This window comes from Protopterus annectens, chromosome 6.part0, assembly GCF_019279795.1.
Source record: "Protopterus annectens isolate FY-2018-M chromosome 6.part0, PAN1.0, whole genome shotgun sequence".
NCBI lineage: Eukaryota > Metazoa > Chordata > Ceratodontiformes > Protopteridae > Protopterus > Protopterus annectens.
The window spans coordinates 269621709-269644159 of NC_056737.1; the positions used below are offsets into that span (position 1 = coordinate 269621709).

At 43.6% G+C, this 22451-nt stretch overlaps 1 protein-coding gene across 1 annotated transcript in view; it reads right to left on the reverse strand.

Annotated features, from left to right (window-relative positions):
• The window catches only part of LOC122804259 (transmembrane protein 87A-like), a gene marked incomplete in the record, with an annotated part of 1166529 nt that overhangs the window by 77869 nt on the left and 1066209 nt on the right, over nucleotides 1-22451 (reverse strand).

A 22451-nucleotide genomic window follows, 5' to 3' on the forward strand; every position in this document is an offset into this window, starting at 1 on the left:
AGGACTGCAGTGGCAAAACCAGCTCTGGATTTAGAAAAAATTGGCAAGTAGTAATGCTTGGTGAAGGTATGTACAGAACTCCAGGTAGCGGCTTCTAGGATGTCCCTGGTAGGGACACCTCTGAGAAAGGCTGAAGAGGTAGATGCAGCCCTGGTGGAATGTGGTCTTATCCCCTGTGGGGTAGGCTTTCCATGGTGCTTATAGCAGAAATGAATGCAATGGCCTATCCACTTAGAAATGGTTTGCTTTGAAATGGCCTTCCCCTCTGCCCCTGCAGCAAATGCCACCAATAGTTGTTCAGATTTCCTGAGAGGCTTAGGTCTTGTCTAAGTAAAATCTAAGTTGTCTGTGCATGTCCAAGGAGTGCAGTATTCGTTCCCCTTTGTTCTGTGGATTAGAAAAGAAGGTTGGCAAATGAATGGACTGATTAAAGGCCACACTGGATACCACCTTGGGCATAAAGGAAGGATTGGTCCTGAAGGACACCCTGTCCGCATGAAAGGCTCCACAGTGCCATGAGGGCCTGTAATTCAGACACCTTTCTTGCTGAAGTGATGGCTAGAAGGAAGGCTGTTTTCAAGAAATTAATTTCAACTCTGCATTTGCAGCTGACTCAAAGGGACGTACAGTGAGCTTTTCCAATACAAAGTTAAGGTCCCAGGCTGGAGTAGGGGCTTCTCCTGGGTGGTCTTAAGTTTTTGGCTCTTCTGAATGGTCTTAAGATTTTGGCCCCTCTGAGAAATTGCTTCAACAGTGGATGAGAGAAGAGGGGAGGCTCTGTATTATAATGTGCTGAAATGTCCGTGGCATGAATTGTAATGGAAGAAAAGGAAAGGCCCTTGTGAAACATCTCAGTTAAGTACTAAAGAATGTGTGGTAAAATTGGGGCACTGTTGTGCCCATCCCCTGAGTCTTGCTCCAGTAACAGAATCTTTAACATTTTTCAGCATAGGATTTTCTAGTACTAGGCCTCCGTGCCTCCAGAATGACATCCATCACTTGCTTACAGATGGGATGGTAACAGAGAGCTCAGGTAATTAGCCAGGCTGCAAGGTTCAGGGTCTGGAGCTGGGGGTGCAGAATCTGGTCCTCCTGTTGGAGAGCAGGGAAGGGGTCTGAGGCAGATGCCATGGTTCCAGCAGTGACACATTGCACAAGAGGGGGTACCAGTGTTGGCGTGGCCAGTCTGGTGCAATGAGAATTGTCCTTGGTTTGTCCAGTTTGAGCTTTGGTAGAACTTTGGAGAGGAGAGCAGAGGGGGAAAGACATAAACTGATAGGTTTTTCCAGGTGAAGGACAGGGTATCCACTTTCCAAGCTTGCCTGTGGGGAGTGCTTGTGTAGAATTTGTCTAATTGGTAGTTCCGAGGGGAGGCAAACAGGTCTATCTCTGGGCTCCCCCATTTGTTTCTCAAAATGTTGAATATCTTTGGTTCCAGTTTCCACTCGTGTAGGTCCTTGAGATTTCTGCTTAGGTCATCTGCCAGTGAATCTAGTTTGCCTGGCAGGAATTGAGCTTGTAGATGAACTTGGTAGCTCAAGGCTGTGTCCCACAGAGCCATGGCTAGTCTGCAGAGATGGTATGAGTGGATTCCCCCCCTGCTTGTTTATGTACCACATAACAGTGGTGTTGTCTGTCTTTACCAATAATTGTCCTGGAAGAATGTGGTTCTTGAAGGCCGTCAGAGCATTCTGTACAGCTAACATTTCTTTTTGATTGATATGCAGGTGCATTTGACTCTGGTTCCATTTGCCCTGAGTGCACTGCCCTGCCAAGTGAGCCCACCATGCATAGTCTGATGCGTCTGCTGTTAGGGTTTGAGCGGCAGGGGGTAGAGTGAATGGCAGTCCCTTGTTGTGGTGGCAAGCTTCTGCCCACTAAAGGAACTCTATCTGTAGACAAGGGATGATCGGAATCATTTATTCTAGGTCCTGAGAATGTTGACACCATAGGCTTTTTAGATACCATTGTAGTTTCCTCATATGCAGTCTTATGGAATTAGTAGAATGCAAGAAGCCATGAACCCCAGGGCTTGCAGTATTTTCCTTGCAAATAGCTGGGTCTTTGTGACCAGTAGTTTGACGTATGCGGTCAAACTTGTTTCTCTGGCGTGAGGTAGGCCATCTGGGAAGTTGTATTCAAGCTTGCTCCCATGAATATAATTTGCTGGCAGGGTATTAGATGTGATGTCGTTTCGTTTATGGTGTACCCCAGAGAAGTTAGTAATTTCTTTACAAATGCCAAATGATTTAATAGTATGTCCTGGCTTTCTGCCTGAATTAGAAAATCATCCAGGTATGGATATAGTTGAATATTTCTTTGCCTGCAGTATGCAATAACTAGAGCTAGGCACTTCGTGAATACCCTGGGCGCAGTAGATAAGCCAAAGGGCACTGCAGAGAACTGACAGTGCATGTAACCTGCTTTGAAGTGTAGGTATTTTCTGCAAGATTCCCTTATTGGGATGTGCAGGTAGGCTTCCTTTAAATGCAGTGTTGCCAACCAGGCATTTCTGCCTAGCATGGGAAGCAGCTGATGAAGAGTTAGCATTTTGAATTTTGGGATTATCAAAAACGTGTTTAGGATAGACAGGCCCAGGATAGGATGCCAGGAATTGTCTTTTCTGGGTACCAGGAAAAGTCTTGAGTAAAAACCTTGCCCCCATTCCTCTTTTGGGACACGTTGAATAGCTCTGATACTTAGAAGAGAAAGAACCTTCTTTTGAGCCTCTGCCCACTGATTTGGAGGTAGGTCTGGCCAACCGTTTGTGGTTGATAAGGAGTGGAAGTGGAATATGTATCCTTGGGAAACTATATTTAAAACCCATTTGTCTTGGGTAATGAGTTCCCAGTTGTTTGCATGCAGAGTGATCTTCCCCCTAAAGGAACAGTCATTTGAGCAGGGCTTGGAAGGTTTAAAGTTAAGTCATTGTCACAGTTTACCATAGGGGGGTATCTTACTACTCCTGGCTTTGGAAGTGGGAGCCCCCCACTGCTTAGGCCTGTGAGTACCTTGAGACTGAAGCCTGGGTGGTCTACTGGTCCTGGGTTTGGACTGAGAAGGCCTGGAAGAGGCAGGAAAGGCCCAATTCCTAGAATGCCAGTGCATACTAATCTGGGAGGCTGTACTTGCAGGAAATCTTTAACTGTTTGCATAGATTTAGCTTTTTCTTCCATCTTTTTAAGTAGTACTTCTGCTTTGTTGCCAAACAGGCAGTCTTGGTTTAAGGGACCATCCAGTAATTTAGCTTTAACATGATCTGGCAAAGTTTGCTCCTTAAGCCAAGCATGCCTTCTAAGTACAGATCCAGTGACAGCAGCCCTGCAAGATGCCTCTAATGAATCGTCAGGCGGTCCCTCGGTCGGCCTAATTCCAAAGTCTAGGTCCGGCGTAGGTTGTTGTCGCTTTCTTTGCTGACGTCAGTGCGACAGGGGTATATAAGACACAGCCGACGCCATATTCTTCAGTCTTTCTTGCCCCAGATGTCAGGTGCCCCCAGAAGGAAGGCAATACATAAATTATATATATAAATATATTCAAGCAATGCAATGTAATCAAAAAACAGTAGTTGCAAGCAAATACACCATAGGAGGATAACCCAAATTAGGTTGTATGAGGGGGTGTTAGCCACTAGTCCTTTACCAAGAGGGGAAGGAGGGAGGGAAACCTGTACTGCAGCTGTATTAGCACTCAAACATCTACATTTATGGTAGGTACAAAACTGTACTATGTTCATCGTGCATACAGCTGCAGTAATCACATATGGGTAGAATCCCAAAGCTACGCACAGGGTGGTAGGCACTAGGTGGAACTGGGATGAGCCAGAATGCCCTGCAACACAGCAGTGGCAAAGCCTGCTCTAGTTCTGGAATACAAAGGCAGGTGGTAGCGTTTTGTGAAGGTATACACATAACTCCAAGTGGCTGCCTCCAAAATATCTTTGGTAGGAACTCCTCTGAGGAAGGCTGTAGAGGTAGCTGTGGCCCTGGTGGAGTGGGACCTGATGCCTGTAGGGACAGATTTCCCATGATAGGAGTAACAAAATCATATGCAGTGGCCTATCCATTTTGAAATTGTCTGTTTGGTAACAGGCTTCCCTTGAGCTCCTATAGCACAGGACACAAAAAGTTGTTCTGATTTCCTGAAAGGCTTTGTTCTGTCCAAATAATAACGTAGCTGTCTATGGATGTCTAAGGAATGTAGCAGCCTTTCCCCTTTGTTTTGAGGATTGGGGTAAAAGGTAGGTAAGTGTATGGCTTGATTTAAAGCTGCCCTGGATACCACTTTAGACATAAAAGACGGGTTGGTTCGAAGGGAAACCCTGTCCTGATGGAAGATGAGAAAGGGCTGCACAGCCATGAGGGCTTGTAGTTCCGAAACCCTACGAGCTGAGGTAATGGCCAAAAGGAAAGCTGTTTTCCATGACAAATATTGCAAATCTGTTGAGGCAGCTGGTTCAAAGGGAGGCAATGTTAATTTTTCTAGAATGTAATTAAGATCCCAGGCTGGCACTGGTTGCTTCCTTGGTGGTCTTATATTCTTAGCCCCTCTGAGGAACTGTCTTAAAAGTGGGTGAGAGAATAACGGTGGATCCGTGTTGAATTCTGCAGAAATGGCTGAGGCATGGATTTTTATGGAGGAAAATGAAAGTCCACTGTTCAGCAGCTCAGCTAGATACTGTAATACCAGAGGCAAATTCAGTTTTCTAGGGTCCTGGCCTTTTTTCTCATTCCAAGAGCAAAACCGTTTCCATTTTGCGGAGAAAGCCTTTCTAGTAGATGGCCTTCTGGCCTCCAGAATGACGTCCTGCACCTCTTTGGGGAGTAGGGTCTGTTGTGGTGTTAAGGAATTTTCCATGCAGCGAGATTGAGTGTTTTCAGCTGACTGTGAAGAGTTTTGTAGCTGTGCTGAGTCAGCAGAAGAGGCATTAGAGGTAGAGGCCAGGGAGGTGCATGTGTTAGGCTCCTCAGGAGAGGGTACCAGTGCTGTCTTGGCCAGTCTGGAGCAATCAGTATCATCTTCGGTCTGTCTGCTCTTGCTTTCAAGAGCACCTTGGACAGAAGAGGCAGAGGTGGGAAAGCGTACACTGTCCATGCTGTCCAACTGAATGAAAGGGCGTCTACTCTCCAGGCCTTTGGATGAAAGGTCCTTGAACAAAACTTTTCCAATTGATGATTCCTGTGGGAGGCGAAGAGATCTATATCTGGCCTCCCCCATGCTTGGATTATCTTTGTAAACACCTGAGGATGCAACTTCCATTCGTGTGGATCTGTCATATTTCTGCTTAGATTGTCTGCCAGCGTGTTTTCCAAACCTGGCAAGTACTGTGCTTGAAGTTCGATTTGCCCTTCCAGAGCCAAGTTCCAAAGTGTCATGGCTAGTCTGCACAGGGGGTATGAATGTGTTCCTCCTTGTTTGTTTATGTACCACATTACTGTGGTGTTGTCTGTTCTTATCAATAATTGCCATGGATGCAGGAGGTCCTTGAATGCTGTAATTGCATTTATCACTGCTAGCATTTCTTTTTGATTGATGTGAAGGTGCTTTTCCTTTTGGGACCGTTTGCCTTGAATGCACCTGCCTGTCATGTGCGCCCCCCAGGCGTAATCTGAGGCGTCTGTTGTGATGACTTGATTTGCTTGAGGCTTGCAGAATGAGAGACCTGTGTTTGTTTGACATGCTTGGGCCCACCATAGAAATTCCTTTTGCAAACATGGAATTATTGGTATTATTGTTTCCAAATTGTGGCTGTGTTGAGACCATAGGTTTTTTAGGTACCACTGAAGTTTTCTCATATGCAACTTTGCACATGGGATTAAAAGAATGCAAGATGCCATGAAGCCCAGGGCCTGCAGGATTTTCCTTGCAGTAAGCCTGGTACAATTTGCTAGTATTTTGAAGTACTGAGTTAGTTGGCCCTGTTTTTCTGGCGTAAAATATGCCATCTGGGTGTTTGTGTCCAAGTTGGCACCCAGGAAAGTTATTTTCTGAGATGGTGTTAGCCTGGATTTCTCTTTGTTGATTGTGTATCCCAGAGAATTCAGTAACCGTGTTGCATAAGCCAGATGTTCCAGAAGTATGTGCTTGCTGTCCGCTTGGATCAGGCAGTCGTCCAAATAAGGGTAAATTTGTATCCCTTGAAGTCTGCAGTAGGCAATTACTGATGCCAGGCATTTCGTGAATACTCTGGGCGCAGCAGATAAGCCAAAGGGCAATGCAGAGAATTGATAGTGGATTGAACCTGCAAGAAATCTGAGGTATCTTCTGCAGCTTTGTCTGATTGGGACATGCAGGTATGCCTCCTTGAGGTCCAATGTTACCAGCCAAAACTCCTTGCCCAGCATGGGAAGAAGCTGCTGTAATGTGAGCATCTTGAATTTTGGTACGAGTAGAAATGTATTTAGGATGGATAAGTCCAAAATGGGTCTCCAGTCGGTTCCTTTCCTTGTTACCAGAAACAGTCTGGATTAAAATCCTTGACCTTGTTCGTGAGTAGGTACCTCTTGAATAGCTTTCATGTCCATGAGTTTTGAAATTTGTATTTGTGCCTCTGCCCTTTGATTGTGTGGCAGGTTTGGCATGCCTCTCATTTTTGGAAGAGTGTGAAAATGAAATCTGTAGCCTCTGTTTATAATGTCCAGGATCCATTTGTCTGTTGTGATAACATGCCAATTTCTTGTAAGTAATGCCAGCTTTCCTCCCAAGGGAGCTGCCAGCTGAGACTTGCTTGGCATGAAAAGGAGGAAGTCATTGGGTTTGTTTTCTGTATTGTTGTGCACTGTCTTCGCCACCTCTTGGTGCTGGAGTTTGCCATTGTCTCCCTCTATATGATCCTTGAGATTGTCCTCTGCCCCTTGTGCGCCTGTATCTACCTCTTTGGGGCTTGTCCGTGGCTGCAAAGGACCAGTTTTTAGAAGGCCAATTTCTGCTAAAACGAGGTGGTTGTACCTGTAGAAAAGCCTTGACAGTTTGCATAGATTTAGCTTTTTCTTCCATTTTCCATAGTATCTCCTCAGCATTAGTACCAAATAGTACATCCTTTTGTAAAGGAGCATCTAGTAGTTTAGCTTTAACATGATCAGGCAAGCTTTGTTCCTTAAGCCAGGCATGTCTACGAATGACTGATCCTGTAACAGCAGCTCTACTTAAGGCCTCTAAGGCATCATAGCCACATTGTAAGGTGTGTTTACCCATTTGTTCTGCACTACGCATCATATCCTGCAATTCCTTCAAATCTGATTGTTCAGGTTGAGACATTTTATTTCTTAATTGTGATAACAGAAACTGCTGATATTTAAGCATATGGAACTGACAATTTAAGGCCCTCATGGCTAGGGTGGCCGAGGTGTATACCTTTTTTCCCCACCTTTCTAAGGATCTAGATTCTCTTTCGGAAGGTAGTGGATTCTTGGCAGTAGAGGCCTTCATGCCCTTGGGGCCTTGAGAAATGGTTTCAGGGTCAGCATTATGGCTTTTGAAAAGAAATTGGTGAGAGTTAGGAACTCTGTAGTACCTATCAGGTTTGACTGGGGCAGGAGGCAGGGAATCCGGGTTAAGGCAAGCCTCCGCGTAAACATCATCAAGTATGTCCAAGACAGGAGATATAGCAGAGGTCTGTGTTGAGGTAACAAAAGAAATTCCCTAAGCCTTTTCTTGGAATTGGAAAAGTCTTGGCCTTCCCAATGGAAGTGTTCCCTCAAGGTGTGCAAGGTTTCCCCAAAAGAAAAATCCTCTGGGGGAGATGCAGAAGGAATGGACTGTTCTGCATCAGAATCTTCATAAGGGGAGTACGAGTGTTCCTCTACATCAGAATGTTCTGAGAAAATGGAGCCCTGTTCAGAAGAGGGAGAATCTTCCTCCACTCTGGGTCTCTTGTCTGGAGGGGGTTGGGAACCCCTGATAAGAGTAACTAAATCCTCAGCCATTTTAAGCATCTGCTTTTTAGGCATGGGGCCTGGGGATGGGCCCTGAGCAACAGGCCTCTTGGGATGCATGGCTGATTTGGACTTAGTAAAGGCCTTAATGGAAAAGGAAGATGAGGGTCTAAAGACACCCTGGGTGGAAGTGGACCTGTCCACATTAGGAGGCTCAACACTCACCGTGGCTTCGGTGGTTGTAGTCCGAGTAAGGGCCGAGGTACCTGCGGTCTCGGTTACAGAAGACACAGCCAAGGAAGTGTCGTCGGTAGTCAGGGACTACATAGGCATCTCACTGAGAACTGGACCACGTGCAGCCGGTTTTGGCGTGGTGTCGGTGGAGACCGCGGACCTCGCATGCCGGTCCTTGTCCTTGCGTTTTTTTGGACAAAATGGTAGTCGGAGTCTCCGACGACATTTTATAATCAAAGGCTTTACCAAAATAATGTTGGGTGAACTCCGCCCGACGCTTAATAGTGCATTTATTGAAAGTAGCACAAAAGCGACAGCCCGAGACGTCGTGGTCTGGGCCTAAACAAGGTATGCAGAGGGAATGGAAATCCTTATGCGGTATTTGCTTCCCACAAGAAATACAATTGTTAACTTTGTCTGACATCGGTCTGAGGCAAGAAAAGTTTCCCCAACGGGGTACTTCGCTTTTAAGAAGACTTCGGTTTCCAATTTTTCGTAAATTCAGGAGCTGGCCGACCGGCACTTGCGAACTGCTTCTGCTTCGGGCACCGCGCGGCAAAAAAGACTGGAGAATATGGCGTCGGCTGTGTCTTATATACCCCTGTCGCACTGACGTCAGGAAAGAAAGCGACAACAACCGATGCCGGACCTAGACTTTGGAATTCGGCCGACCGAGGGACCGCCTGACTGCAGAGAACCCATATGTGATTACTGCAGCTGTATGCACGATGAACATCCACATTGCAAAGTATGTTTTCCAACTTGCTCAGCAGAATGCATCCTGTAATTCTTTATTTTCAGCACAGTCAGGAATCAACATCATTTTCTCTTTAAGCAATCCAATTATATGCTGCTGATACTTTAACATATGAAACTGGCAGTTTAAGGCCCTAATGGCCAAAGTAGCAGAAGTGTATACTTTCTTACCCCATCTGTCCAGTGCCCTGGAATCTCTATCAGAGGGGGTAGGGTATTTGGCAGTAGTAGCCTTAATGCCTTTGGGTCCCTGTAAAATGGTTCTGGGAGCCGGAGGTAAAGTGTCTGGGGCCAAGCTAGATTCCAAGAAGGCATCATCTACAATGTCCAGTACAGGAGGGTTAGCTAAAGACCTGTGTTGAGGTAGGAGTAAGAATTCCCTAAGCCTCTTTTTGGAAATGCTCCCTCAAGAGTATGCAAAGTTTCACCAAAAGAGAAATCCTCTGGAGGGGAAGCAGAGGGAATGGAGTCCTCTGCATCAGAATCCTCATAGGTGGATAACGGCAACTCCTGGTCATCAGAGAAAACAGAAATTTCAGAATCCTGATCAGAAGAATCATAAGGAAAATCAGTCCTAGGTCTCTTAGGGGGAAAAGGGTGGCTTCCCCCTGATTATAGTAATAAGGTCTTCAGCCATTCTTATCATTTGTTTTTTAGGTATAGGTGCTTGACCATGTGGTCTGGGCGTCGGTTTTCTAGGCATGGATCATGTTTTAGGCCTTGAAGAAGGAGATGGCGTCGGTTTAATGTGCAAGTCAGTAGGCCTGAATACACCCTCAGAAGCCGGTGCCTGCATAGTGGCTCCGGACCCATCTAAGGTAGAGACATCCGCAGGTTCCACAGTCGAAGAAGCATCTCACGGCATACCAGACTCTGAATGGGTTTCAGTAGAGGCCTGCAAATCTGAAGTAGCGGGTATCGGGGGCTGTGAAAGCACCTCACTGAGTACCGGCGAACTGGCGAGTAGCTTAGCAGAAGCGTTGTCGACTGCTTTGGACCTATGCAGTCTGTCTCTGTCTTTATCTTTGCGCTTTTTCGGAATGTCGGTAGTCGGGTGGCTTACCAAAGCCATTTCTGGATAATTGAACAGAGTACCAAAATATTTAGATGCGAAAACAAACCAATGACGAATAGTTCGAGGTTTCAATAAGGCACAAAACTGACAGTGAGGGACGTTGTGGTCTGGGTCTAAGCAAGGTATGCAGTACGAATGAAAATCTTTATGAGGTATTTGCTTTCCACAAGAAATACAATTGTTAACTTTTATTGACATTGGTTAAGAGCAAGAAAAAGGATCCCCAATGGGGTACTTAGCATTGTTGAAGATTTCGGATCTGAAACTCGAAAACGAAAATTTCAGGAGTCGGCCGACCGGCACTTGCGAACTGCTTCTGCTTCGGGCATCGCATGGCAAGAAAGACTGATTTATGGCGTTGGCTGTATGCTTTATACCCCTGACTACCGGACGTCATGGAAGATGAGACAGCAACCAACGCAGGACCCAATACTTTGATAATCAGGCCGACTGAGGGCTACCTGCAAGCAGATAACCCAAATGTAATGACTGCAACAGTGAAACACAAAGAACATCAACTGAATAAAATATGCTGCCTGCCAAACAAAGTCTGCATGTAAAACAAACGATGGAAAGACGCATTCAAAAAAGCTGCCCTGTATAATAAGTAGGAACAATAACTTATCATAATGGCTAAGCTATCCATACTATCTTGGAATGTAAATGACCTTACAAGTACAGACAAAAAAGTAAGAGTAATGAATTATATTAACAAGCAGAGTGCAAATAGCAATGCTGCAGGAAACACATTTGGAAAGAAATAAGCATGTGAATTTGATAAAGATTTCAGTGTAGATATTCAGCAGAATATCAAGAACAAAGCAAAAGGGGAGTAATTGCTAGAGGAGATCCAACAGTGAAAGAAGAGGGAAAAAAGATAATAATGGTAGATTTGTGGTAGTAAGGGGCTATTAGCAAGGGAGTAGCTTATAGTTATATTCCACCAAAACTGCTATTATGGACCTTAAGAAAATTTTTGAAAAAATAATTGGCTTCAGTAGGGAATGTTACTTATAAGTAAAGACCGGAACTTGCTTTGCAACAGTGAATATGTACCTGGGGGACCTAGAAGGGAAACTATAACAAACATACATTTCTACAGAAATATATAAAAATATTTTGTATGGAGGGCACATTCCCCCAAGGTATAATAACTGGATTAGAATAGACAGAAATTATAATTCATAAGAACATGTGCATTTAACTGAAAGCTTAGACAAATCCAATAAATATTTCAGATGAAGCACCAATAAATACTAAAATAAAAATACATGGTAAGGAAAAAAAGTGAGACACGAGCACTTTCCCACCTACCTGTTAAAAGGAGAGGAATTTAAGGAATGGGGTAGTGGAAATTGTTCACGTGTTAAGAAAGATAGAAATATTTCTATAAGTTATGGTTAGAGAGTGGGGTAAAAGGAAAATGGGAGTTTAAAAATAGGGTACAAAAAGTGAGGGAGATATGGTTAAGTAGTAATAGGAATTATTTTGAGGGGCTGACAAAGGTTGAAACATTGCTGAATAAGGGGAATCTCACAGAACAAGAAGAGGAGCAATGGCAGAATGCTGAAGAGAAAATAAGGGAGTACTGGGATAGTGTGCACGAGTTTAGAAAGATTGCTGTTAAGCAACTATTTTGTGATAAATTCAGAGCTCAAAAACATTTATCACAATAACTTAGGCAACAGAAAGGAGAAAGAGCTGTTGCCAACATAGGAAGCACCTAACAAGAAAAATAACCACAGATCCTGTAGAGGTATTAAAGAGATTTTGGAAATACTATGAAAATTTGTATAAAACATTGAAATGTGCAAATAAAGAATATAAATGGAAATATTTATGGAATGCCATGGTTAGAGATATATGAAGCTCAACAGTTAAGATAGGAGGAGATTAGACAAAAAAGGTTATGAATAATTAATCTGCTGGAAAGTCCCCAGAAATAGATGGTATTCCTGTGGAAGTCTGGGAGTTAGGAGGGAAGAAAGTGATAAAGATCTGGAAGGTTTTAACAGTATTTTAAAAGGAGGGGAAATATCAATATCTCAGAAGAAAGCTGTGGTGGTTACAATACCTAAAGACGTTACCAAGCTTCATATAAACCCATTTCAATTTTAAACCACTATTATAAAGTGTTTAGGCCAATTCTAGCTTGAAGAAAACAAATGTGCTACCAAAACTGATAAATATGGATCAATACAGCTTTGTGGTGGAGACAAACACTTGACAAAATTTACAGAGGAATGATTTACTAGAATGAAGCAGAATGAAAGAAAATACCACTGTTGGTGGCTCTTGATACACAAAAAGCATTCAATAGAATAAGCTATGATTTTTATGAGTAGGGCAATGAAAGCATTTGCATTCCCTGATACAATGATAAGGTTAATTAGTTGGATATATATGGAGGCAAGAATTAAAGGAAGAGGGGTCCTCACTGATAAGTTATGCAGGAACACAGGAATCAGGCAGTGTAGTCCTCTTTCCTCTTTGCTTTATATTTAGAGCCACTGGCACAGAAAATAAGGCACTTAGAAATTTAAGGATACAATTGGTATTGTAATAAAGAAAAGTTGGCTTTACTTGCAGATATTACTTTTGTTCCTGATAAATCCAGAAAGTGACATCCCAGTGCTAAGAAACCTTTTGAGACAATTTCAAGTCTTGGGGATACAATAAGCAGTAGTACTTAGGAGTGTGGATTAAAAAGGATTCAGTTATGGCAGCTAAGGACACATGGGAAGAAACTAAACAGAAGTTAATACCAAAACTGAGAAAGTGAAAGCTCTTGTTTATATATATGGATAGTAAAATACAAACAGTGAAAATGTTTTTATAATCCCTTTAAGTTTTACATACAGGTCAGGCATACTTTTACTAACAAGAGAAGTTATGGGCAATAATTAAGAGATGAAAGAATTTAATTGTGAGGGGAAGAGGGCACAGGTGGGATAAGTTGACCCTTCCAACAGAATAGGGTGGTTTAGGATTACCTGCACTGAATGGATATTTTACAGCTACACAGTTAAGGTCTACACATATTTAACACAAGCAGAAAGTTATTATTCAAAGTGGAAAGGGATAATTTTGAAGGATCTATGTTGGTTTACCAAAAAAAAACATATTGTCAAAACTCATATGGTCAACAATCCAGTTAACTGAAAAACTAAAAAATCCACACAACACCCACAAACAATGTTTTTCCGGGGGGGGGGGGGACAAGCACCCACCCACACCACCTGCTAATTATTTATACCAACTTCAAGACTGCACTACAGTGGTGAAAAGGGGTAAATTCCCTGATCCCCACTCTACGGCAAACACAATCAGAACGGTTCCACAAACTGTTGACCATATAGGTTTTGACAATTTGGTCCTTCAAGCAATTGACCTAGATAAGATTTTGAAGCAGGGAGAATACAAGATAGAATGAGAGGGTAGGAGTTTGGATATACATCCTTAAGGAAAACACACACACAGATTATTATATTCATGAATCAGCAGAAAGTATTCTAAGAACTAAGCCAACGCGAGAATGGAGAAAGGAGATTTTGCTGATAGGGATGACTGAATGTAGGAGTATAGAGAACAGGCAAGAGAGGGCTGGAATTTACTGGAGGAAACTGGAAAAGGAACCAAGATACAGGGAGCAAATAACTACAATGAGAAAAGTAACAGAATGGGATGAGGCCAAGAAGAGATTTCGACTAGAGACTACCTTCTCTACTAGGGATTGACAGAGTACAGGCAAAGACAAATCGACAGGGGAATCATAAGTAAAAGACCTGCGCTGGTAGAATTTTTAGTTGAATCTGGATCAGAAGTATTAAAAAAAGGATATTTAGTATGGCATTTAACTCACTCAAGCCAAAAAAAAAAAAAAACGTTTTGCACACTTCTAGTTCACAACTGTACTTCCGTAGGGCATCCAGAACTTTTTTTGAATTTGTTTTCATTATCTGAATGACTTGCCAGATAATGGCAGGCAGTATTACAAAGGGCAAGGAGTAATTTACAAAATGGCACTAAGATTGTTAGTTTAGAATGTCCTGCAGTGGAGAAATTACTCTGTTTGCCACTTATGGATATGTTCATGTTTATGTTCACATTTTCATAACTGAGACACCTACATTTTATTGACGTGTATGGTATGGTATGCCAATGTGGGATACAGGACAGTTCACTGTCAATGCTGGTTTATATCACACTACACTGGGAATATTGCTAGTTGTTAGTAATTATGAAAATATAAGCAATATTTCTATATGAGCTTAATACTTCAAAAACCTAGTGACAAACTGTTGCATGACTTTAGGTGGAACCTTAGATGTTGAAAAAAAAATAACATTTGCAGTGTAAGTTGCAAATTTTGACATACAGTCAGTATTATTTGTATTGCTAATTATACAATTTAACATATGTTATCATATTTATGTAAATATCTCAGTAAACATGCATTTATAGAATTTCATGCTGTCATGTGAAAGCGTATGCCTGGTTAACAAAAATGTTCTAACAATAGATGTCTAGGTTGTACAGTTTTCAAGATATGAAAATATGTTTGTGAAAGTTTAGAATAAAATACAATTTGGGATTTGTGTGCATTATAACATATTATGGTATTTATGGAAAAGACTATGAATGTACTATCATCACTGGAAATAAGAAGTTATGTACTTACCATAAGGTTCCATGTGAGTTGTTCTTCTCGCCTTCATTACCACTGATGGGTTCGGAGCCGATCGGCTCAGATTAGGCCAATTTGCAAAGCTCGAGGTCTCAAACAGCTCGAGGCCAAAGCCCTATCCCACAAGGCACCACTACATCTTGTTTGCTGCCAACTAGTGTAAAACCTATCCCAGATTTCAAGGAAATCATACAGTCCAGTATGAAAGGAAACTCCTCAGGAAAACCAAAACCACAATGGTACCTCTCAAACTTCCAGACATAGGAAGGGGGTAGGTGGGGGGGTCGTAATAATGAAGGAGAGAAGAACAACTCACATGGAACGTTACGGTAAGTACATAACTTCTTAATGTGAAGTTGTTCAATCTCGCCTTCATTCTTACTGATGGGTAGCATCCCCAAGCACCACAATCTTGGGTGGCTCACGGGAGTACCTGTTTCAGGACAGCAGACTCAAATGAAGCTCTGTCCCTAGAGGCTTTTTCCATTTTGGAATGAGATATAAAGGTATGTGGATTTGACCAGGTGGCAGCTGCACAAATTGAGTCAATAAGTAACCTGGTCAAGAAGGCTGCAGAAGTAGAAACCGTTCTTGTAGAATGAGCCTTGACTTTATGTAATGCAATATCCGCTACACTGTAGATAAAGGAAATACAATCAGAGAGCCATTTTCACAAGGTAGTTTTGGAGACAGGAGTGCCTTTTTAGAATCTGAGGAGGAGACAAATAGCTGATCAGCCCTTCTGAGATCTTTTGTCCTGTCCAAATAGAAGCGAAGTTGACAATGGATGTCAAAGTTTGTGAAGTATATATTACAACTGGTTTGAATGATTAGGAAAGAAAACAGGTAACTCAATTGTTTGATTTAGTGTGAACTCTGAACATACTTTTGGTAGGAACGATGGATTAATCCTGAGGGAAACCCTATCTTTATGAAATATTAGGTAAGGTGGCTTAATGGAAAGGGCTTGCAATTCCAAAATTCTGGTGCTGATGTAATAGCCACCAAGAATATGGTCTTCCAAAAAAGATACTTCAGCTCACAAGAAGAGGTAGGTTCAAAGGGCAGAAGAATAATTTTGGACAAGATTAGATTTAAGTTCCAGGGAGTAGTAGGAGATCTGATCGGTGGTTTTAAGTGCATTGTACCTTTCAAAAAAGCCTTAGCCAGCTTATGATTTATTTTATTTTTATTTATTTTACATTTGTTGACCGGGATAGTCCGACTGGATATATGTCCATTTTCAGCGGAGGCCCGGGGAGAAAAGCTCCACAGAGAAGACAATACAAGTAAGTTACAATACACATAGAGGAAAAGGAGAGAAATACAGGTTAACATATTATTATGCATTACTTAATTAGATACATTTGGCAACTATAACATTAAACAAAGCTTAGAAGACAATGATGTTTCAATTTTCAGTACAGTGACTGGTTCTTTATAGAGGCATACCATTTTTGGATGCACCTAAATGAAAATTAAAAATAGCTGCCAGTTGGACTTGAATGGTTGCTGTTGCAGCTCCTTCATTGAACAGTTTTGTAAGGAATTCTAATATATCTGAAATAGACACCAGGAAAGGGTCAATGTTATTCTGCTGCGCCCAGATAGAAAACCTTTTCCACTTACTGAGGTAAAGTTTCCTAGTTGAAGATTTCTGAGATGACAATAGGATATGATGCGCTTCTTCTGATAAATTCTGGAACCTGGCTATTCTGGGAATTGGAACAGCCAAGCTGTTAGTCTGATGGACTGAAGAGAGGGATGAAGAGCTCCTGACGAGTGGGTCAACAGATCCGGCACTGGGTCCAGGATCCAAGGCTCCTCTAGTAGATGAGGCTTCAGGAAAGGGAACCAAATTTGACGAGGCCAAAATGGGGCAATTAAGGTAAGTGCCCTGCCCAGAAAACTGGCTTTCTGCAATACTTTGGGAATCAGTGGAAAGGGAGGAAAAGCATATAGAAGTCCCAGAGGCCAATCGTGGACGAGGGCATCCCCCGGGGATTGTCCCTGTTGAGGGATCAGGGCAAAGTAGTTGCTGCACTTGGTGTTTGTGGGGGTGGCAAAAAGGTTGCAGCAAGGCTGGCCCCATCTGCAGAAAATAATTTCAGCTATTTTGTTCTTGAGAGACCACTTGTGAGGTAGCAGAATAGCTCTGCTGAGTCTGTTCGCTATTAAGTTGGATTTCCATGGAATGTGCATTGCAATCAGAAAACGCTGGGTGGACTCTGCCCATTTCCATAATCTTAGAGCCTCTCGAGACAGGGGGTAAGATTTGGTTCCTCTTTGTTTATGTACTAGACTATGGACATGTTGTCCGACTGGATTGCAATTGTGCCTAGGGGAAGAGAGTCTTGAAAGGCCTGCAACGCTAAAAGAACCGCTCTCATCTCCAGGATGTTTATGTGCAAATGAGCCTCATGAGCATGCCAAGTACCTTGGGCTGTCCATCCACCTGATCAGGGAGGCGTCCGTGGTTACTGTTGCAACTGAAGTGGGGAGAACAAATGGATGGCCCATAGTCACCATCTCTGACGTTAGCCACCACCGAAGGTCGTCCTTGCAAGGGTTGGTAATCAGAACTGGGTGATTCATCGGCAAGTCTTGAAAAGTCTAGTGTGTGAATAGCAGCCACTGAAGAATGTGCATGTGAGATCTCGCAAGGGGTATTGCAATAATCGCAGCTGCCATAGTGCCGAGCAGTTTGAGAATCTGTGATGCTGGTGCTTTTCATTTTGACAGGAGAACCACAATTTGCTGTTGTAGGATAATCACTCTTTTGGGAGGGAGCTTCAGGGACATACTGACCGTGTCTAAGTCTGCTCCTATAAAGACTGTACGCTGCGATGGCAATAAAGCAGACTTTTCTGAATTCATCATAATACTCAGCTGTAAGCATAGATCTATGGTAGCGTCCCTTGCCCGAATAAGCTGATGCCTGGTGGGGGCGGTAAGGAGCCAGTCGTCCAAGTAAGGAAACACCTGGATTCCTGAATGTCTCAAGTGAGCCATGGCCACTGCCATGCATTTGGTGAACACTCTGGGGGCTGTAGTGAGACCAAAGTGCAGGGCCCGAAACTGGAAGTGACTGGCTCCCAGCCAGAAGCGCAGATGATCCCTGGATGTTCTGGCCATTTTGATATAGAAGTAAGCATATTGGAGATCTATAGAGCACATCCAATTGTCCTTCCCTAAGAACGGGAGAATGGACTGAAACGTGACCATCCGGAACTTCGTCTTTACCACATATTTGTTGAGTCTGCTAAGGTTCAGAATAAGTCTCCAGTCCCCTGTCTTCTTTGGTACCAAAAAGAACCTTGAGTAAGTTCTGGATCCTTGCTGGTCAGCTGGGACTGGCTGGATGACTCTTTTTTACAATAGTTTCTGGACGTCTACGGATGCTACATCCCATAGACTGAGTGGAACGTCTGGGATTCCTTTTGTTGGTCGGGGCTGTGAGAGAAGGGGAATGGAATATCCTCTGTATATAACATTTTGTACCCACTGGTCTTCTGAGATATTTAGCCAGGTGCCTAGGTGCAAAGACAAATGTCCCCAGACTGCCTCCAGAGCAGGACAGTCGGGCCTCCTTTCAGGAGCACTGATAGGGTTTCCCAAGGAACTGATCCCGGTCACCCTGGTTCTGCGGACCCCCTCTGCCGCGTGGGCGTAGTCTTCCACTATTGCCTCCCCTTCTGCCCCTGGAGGAGGCTTCACCTTGTGAGTTCGGAAAGGCTCCTTGGGTATTACGGAACCACATTTTCCCGGCCTGCTGACCTTTGGGATAAGGTCTAGTAGGGGTAGAAAAACTAACTCCAATGGCAGACAGAGTCTTACTGTCTTGCTCACATCTGGTGACTGTCTAACTTTTGGTCCAAATAAGGAGGAACCATCGAAGGGGGCATTTACAAACGACGACTTAAAAGGTTCCGCAAAAGAACATAAGCGCATCCAGGAATGCCTTCGCAAAGCAATTCCTGTACCCGCATCCCTGCATGTTCCATCAGCTGGATAAGACACGAGGTGCATGGAAGAGTTTACGATGGAGTTGTGGGTAACAAGCTGAGACGTCACCTTGTCCGCCACAGAGTCGGCTACTGCACCCTGAAGAGCATATCCAAGTTCCTTGAGGAGATCTCTCTGAATTCTTGTGAAGTGGGTTTGGCAGTTTAATGACCGCAGGGCAAAGGTCATAGAACTGAACATGCGCTTCCCGTATCTGTCCATTATCCTAGACTCTCTGTTAAGAGGATGGACAGATGTAGAAGTCACCGACATCTCTTTTTTAGTGGCTGCTGCCACCACCACCATGGCATCAACAGGTATGGGTTTAGATAAGGACTCATCTTGGGGTGCTGAAATGTACTTGTTGGGCCTTCTAGGAACAGGCTCCATAGAATATGGTGACTCTCACGCCCTTTGAGACAAAAGATCCATCAACTCATCGAAGAGCGGAGACTCCCAAGAGGTGGAGGGTTGGGACCTGAAAGCCCTCAGGAGCACAGATTCATCCTCGGTAGGGTTTAGGGGCTGCCAGTCTCCCCTCTGCTTAAGGATCTCAAGGATATCCCCAAAGGAAATATCCTCAGGGGGGACCTAGGGGACCCTTCCGATTAATCCAAATCGGTGTCCGACGTGATGGATTCCTGAGGGGAATCTAGATGTCTCTTCTTACATAATCTCTTCCGAGGAATCTCCTCAGTGGGAATATCTGGGGAGGTCTTGGAAGAGCAGGGTTCCCCCCAAGGGGGCATCCTGAGGCTCTGGGTCCCTACGCTTATGGTAAATCTGTGGAAGCGAAGAAGAAGAAGCAGGCACCTTTTCTGGAGGAGGTGCCCATATCAGAGGATGTGGAAGTCCGGGGGGATAAAGCCCTCCTCATGGCATCGAAGGCCCCACAGCTCCAATGCAAGGAAGCACCCGGGTCCGAAGACTACTCCCGCACCAGAACCGCCGGCACCGAGCCCGAGGTAGGAGCCAAACTCATCCGTGCCAAAGCCCCAAGAGGAAGAGTCTGAACAGACGTATCAGTTCGACCCCCCCCCCCCGGAACTGACAGGAGGGTGTCGGCTCCCAAATTCCACTGCCCAGAGCAGAGGATATCAGGGTGGTCGGTACCGAGAGGTCAGAAGTGAGTGTTGGTACAGACTGTTCCACCAACAACTGAATGGCCTCCTCTGGCTCCGATGTCAACAACAACAGGAGAAGACTTTGTTGGTTCCGAAGCTGCTAGAGTCAAAACCAACAATTTTAGCAAGCGACGGATCCTGTAAAAGTCTCTGCACCACTCAGTCCACATCAAAATCAGAAAGTCTGGAAGCCCAAGAGGAGACCACCGACGGAGCCGGTGAACCTAGAATCTGGGACCTCAAAGTAGGAGATACCGGTTCCAAGACTGGGGACCGGCTCCTATCAGCAATCTGAACAGTCGGCTCCGATGGCACTGGAGCTAAGACCGTAGCCTTTTTAGAAGTTTTCAGCACTGAAGAGCCCTATGGAGCCGAACTAGATGATGAGGCTGGAGAAGAGGGTTTTGGTTGACCTGGACCAGAATCCAAGTCTGATTGGAAAGACTTAATTAAATCACACTCCACTAGCTTACTCTTCCTTCCAGCTAACACTCTAGAGCTGAAACCATGACAAATGGAACAAACCTCCAGTAAATGTACTTCATCCAGGCAGTACACACATGTAGAATGGCCATCTGTAATTGACATTGTCTGATTACATTTGGGGCATGTCTTGAAACCTGATTTAGCCTTTTCAGACATTGTAACAAAGTACAACAACTAGTCCAAAGAAAAACTGAGCCTAACCAGCTAAAAGTATATAAAGGCAGCTATACAACTTCTAAAGCTGTAATAGAAAAAAACCTAACAGGCTAAGGAAAACAAAAAACAGCAAAAAAAACGGCCAAGAGCCTAATCAGCTAACAAACAGAAAATTGCAGAAAACTGCAAAAGCCTAATTCGGCTTGAGATAGAGCAATAAAGCCAATGGCTAACTTGAATAAACAGGGCCAAGCTCAAAACTAGAGAGAAAGAGAGCTATCCAAACAAGAATATAATCTGAAAAACAGACAACCAGAACAAAGCACAGTATTATCAAGACCTAACTAACCAATAAAAGTGGAAACTATTATGAAATTTTTTGAAAGAAAATTGCAAACATATCTCTCCAATGGCCAAGAGCTGTAGAGAACAACTGATCAGTTGCAGTTGCAGCAGCAAACTAGATCTGGGGAATGTAGTGGTGCACTGTGGGATAGGGCTTTGGCCTCGAGCTGTTTGAGATCTCAAGCTTTGCAAATTGACCGACTCGGAGCCTATGACTGGCTCCAAACCCATCAGTAAGAATGAAGGCGAAATTGAACAACTTCATATGAATACTTTCTACTGATAACATTACTATTTGTACATTTTAAGAGCTTGTACTATTCACAAAATGTTAACATTTGTTTATTTTATACTTACGTTTCTTTTTTTAGAAAATGCTCTGGAATGCAAGTATGCATACAGACTGCTACAGATATGACATTCCACACCACATAGGTGTTAAGGTAAGGTATTATAGTTGCTTGCTTCAACAACAGAGTCAAGTTGTTAAAAATGTATGAATGTTTTAATTTTTCCATGTATCCATGGACAACAGCATAAAAGGATGATTGTTAAGGGGAGAAACTCTTCAGGAGTAGGGACAGCTTCCAGGCTTACTCAAAACTTCTGTCCAAAGCCATCACAGGGAACTCTTTTTGTAGTCCAGGAAGGTAAATTCAGTAAACCTCCTGAGGTCTTACCTGGGCAAGGCTATAACACTTGCATTCTATGTATATGAAAGAGGTAAAAGGCTGACCCTGGGAACCTAAAACAAAGGGTACCCTTCAGACAGTACATTTGTGTAAGAACTTACCATGACAGTGGATGTCCTTCTGATCAGTGTTCCTAACCAGTGGACTATAACTGTTGATGTCCGGCTGGGGTACTAAAGCTTTACCTTCCAGGATCGTACATAAGACATGTGACTTCAGCTCACAAGCATAGGGGTATACAGGCAGATGGACAAGCATAAATCCTCAGACCATCTCCAAGCCAGTGGCCTGAAGACCCCCTGAGGAAGTAGTAGTCAGGTAGGATGGGAAAAGCATGAAGTGGTAGGGAAGCCCCCTTGTTCTGTGGATTGTCCATTGGGCAGGAATTCAGATAAACTGCAAAAAGTTAGTAGAAAAAGGCATAGTGGGAAGGAATACTGTAACAGTAATCAGTAGAACATCCATGGCTACGGTCAAGTTCTTACACAGCTGTACTATGTCCTGACTGAAATCACTTTACAATAGTGTTAACCAGTGGGCGATTCCCAAAGTTGAAAGGAATGCAAGGGTGGTTGGCTAATAAGCAGGAGAATTATCCAAGAGATCAGAAAAGACTGATCTAGAAAAGGTAGCTCTTGACTTTGAAAATAATCAATCCTGCAGTGTTTACTGATGATCTGTAGAGAAGACAAGATGGCAGCTTCCCGGTATCTACCTCTTTGTAAAAGGCCCCAGAGGATGCCACTGCCCTGGTATAATGAGCATGAGGGCATTACGGGCAATGGTCTCCCAAGCAGAGAATAACAAAGACAGAGAACCTTAGTTTCAAATACATGAATGAGAAAAATGGTTGTTCAGACTCTTGAAAGGATTTGGATTTGTACAGATAGAATCTTAGCTGTCTGTGAATGTCTAGAGTGTGTAGGAGCTCCCCCCTCCCAGTTTTGTGGATTGTGAAAGAAAAAAGGAAAGGAGGTTTACTTCTTGATTGAGAGAGAGCTTGTTCACTACTTTTGG